At 35.8% G+C, this 2,925-nt stretch overlaps 1 pseudogene; it reads right to left on the bottom strand.

Annotated features, from left to right (window-relative positions):
- Positions 1-25: 25 nt before the first annotated feature.
- Positions 26-2,665, bottom strand: LOC106745978 (annotated as a pseudogene).
- Between the last annotated feature and the right edge of the window lie 260 nt (positions 2,666-2,925).

Below are 2,925 nucleotides of genomic sequence, written 5' to 3'. Positions count from 1 at the left end.
CAAACAGCGAAGGGATGTTTGAAGCTTTTCTTCATCTAAGGAATTCAACATGATGTCAACACCCTGACCTTGTGTCTGCTGAACGATCATTTGTTCGCAACTTGTGTCGTGAGAATTGCCAATATGATTATCGGGTATACAGAGGAATGTTTCTTCAATGAATTGTCGTTTCTCGGGAGTTCCGACTGTCGTAAATATTTCGCATCATTCATGAAGCGCTAGATTAATTGCGGCTTGTCCAACGCCACCGCTGCCCGAATGAATGAGAATTTTGTCTCCTTTTTTAATTTTTCCACACACATATAGCGCGTAATAGCTTGTGGCATAAACGCAAGGAACTGTGGCAGCATCCTCGATAGTGCATTCTTCAGGTATAACTCAGGATACGATATCGTCGTGAATTAGTATATTTGGTATTCTTCTGAAAAAGTAAATGGTATAAATCAGGTTAACGTTGTTTCCTCGATCCCGGAAGAAAGCCAGAAGATTGTATTAATTTCAGAATTGTAGGTCCATCAATATAATATTATCATAATTACNTTGGTATTCCTCTGAAAAAGTAAATGGTATAAATCAGGTTAACGTTGTTTCTTCGATCCCGGAAGAAAGCCTGAAAACTGTATTAATTTCAGAATTGTAGGTCCATCAATATAATATCATCATAATTATTTATATTTTTAGTATAATAATTTTGACAATTTAAGTGATAGTATAACTCCTGTTTGAGCAAATTCCCATTATTCGCCGTACAATCTCATCAAAACCGACAAATTCGAAACCTAATAAGAAATCAACATTTCGTTCAACCGATGCAAGGGATTCCAGAGTAAGTTTCCCGGTAGCTATCATCACACCTCTGTAATTCAGTGTAGCATAAACTATACGTATAAGATTTTCAGGCTTGATTTTCGGAGATGCACGTCCTTCGACCCAACGAAATGTGCTGAAATCATCTCGAATCTGATGGAAATTAATTTTTACACATTTTAAGTAAATACGGTGCTTTAGTTATATTATATCTACGTAATAATTTTTCACTCAAACATATAAATGCAATATAATCNATAAACTATACGTATAAGATTTTCAGGCTTGATTTTCGGAGATGCACGTCCTTCGACCTAACGAAATGTGCTGAAATCACCTCGAATCTGATGGAAATTAATTTTTACACATTTTAAGTAAATACGGTGCTTTAGTTATATTATATCTACGTAATAATTTTTTACTCAAACATATAAATGCAATATAATCCAATACAATAATAATTAAGGTGTGAAACATATTCAAATCACTTAGGATATCAAGGAAATTAATATTAACTTATTCTTATTAATATAAAAATTTGCGTGCAACAAAGTTCAAGATAAAAAGAAATATTTTCAAACATTTTCGATACATACACTTGACAAAGAATTACGTAAATATTTATACACTTTATTTGTTTCGAATAAAATTATTAATGTACCTTATGAACGACGTAACCGCACTGCACAGGTCTCTGTTCTGGTAGTGATAACGAAAAATACCGATAAGAGCCCCAAATTCTATCGGAACTTAAGATGTTAATGGGTAAATCTAATCGCAGTTGATTCATATAAAAAGGTTCCTGCAAGGAAAACTCGGGTGCGTCCTTATCTTGAATAAATATACATCCAACCATTTCACCACCCGGCTCCTTTCGTAAACAATTGACAAGTCCTAATACATTACACTCGAAATCACCCTCTGCGACGACTATTACTCTCTTGTTTTTGCTTGATTCATCGTCGATGTCCATGGCAGATTTTAACTCATCGATCCACGAGAACTCATGATTGTTTACGTGTACGATTTTTCGCATTTTTATAGATTTTTGCGCTTTTCTCAATAATATCAATGCTTTTCGTTCAGTGCGCTTCTCCATAACGATTTCCATACCGTAGCGTTGCAATAAGTTCTGATCTAAAAAGCCAGACAGATCTCCTCGTGTCAACAGAAATCCACCAGTTATTATGCTGGACAATAACTTATTGGTCATGACGCTTGCACTTTTCCTTAGAATTCCGACAGCAATGGCCATTATACATCTGTCATCTTTTGCTAATTTATCAAGCTGTATGATTGCGAGATTCTGAGGCAAAGAGGAGCTGTCATATCTGTTGGCGGCCGCCACCAATGTGAGATTAGATCGTACGAGCGGCAAGTTGTTTAGAACTTGTTGGACAATCGGAGTAAAGAGATCGTCCAGCAGGACCACGTCGCTGTCCTCGATGAACTCAATCACTCTAATATTTATCATTTCGTAACATTCAAGCGCTATATGCACCGACATTCTCACCACCTCTTTCAAAGACATCATGGCGTTATCTAGACATGGAATGAAACTGTATTCCTCATAAACGGTTTGTACTTTGGTTAATCGACGAGATTCTAGTTTTGACCCCACAAATTTCTCTTCCTCCGGATACTATAGCGTATAAACAATCATAGACACGTACAGGCAAATCTGTAATAAAATTCACAGATTTATAATGAGATATGATGTCCATTTATATATCTGCAACTGATTACGAAATTATTTGAAGATTAAACAGGCTTACTTACTCTTTTCTTGAACGGAAATATTAGGTGAAGTAAATAGTTCTGAGCTTTTTCTCGCTTTATTCAAAGATGAAATTAACATAGTTAGGATTATCCGATTTCAATCAAATATGCGCCGTTGTGTTCGATAACTTTTGTCCATTTTGAAGGCAATTTTATAATTCCGCGATTGAAAATGTCCTCGTTCCTATTGGTAAAAAACTTGACCAGCTCATTTTCACAAGCCTCTCTTGAGGCCAGTTTTGTACTATCAAGAAAATTTTGCAAATGCTTGAAAAGGTGATAATCGCTTGCCAAAATCTCGTGCCAAATCTGGACTATACGGTGGGTGCAATAGAACCT

This window comes from Dinoponera quadriceps, unplaced genomic scaffold (genome assembly GCF_001313825.1).
Source record: "Dinoponera quadriceps isolate SergipeBrazil2010 unplaced genomic scaffold, ASM131382v1 scaffold1897, whole genome shotgun sequence".
Classification (NCBI taxonomy): domain Eukaryota; kingdom Metazoa; phylum Arthropoda; class Insecta; order Hymenoptera; family Formicidae; genus Dinoponera; species Dinoponera quadriceps.
The sequence above is the reverse complement of the archived record's forward strand: the minus strand, read 5'-3'. Positions and strand labels throughout refer to the sequence as shown.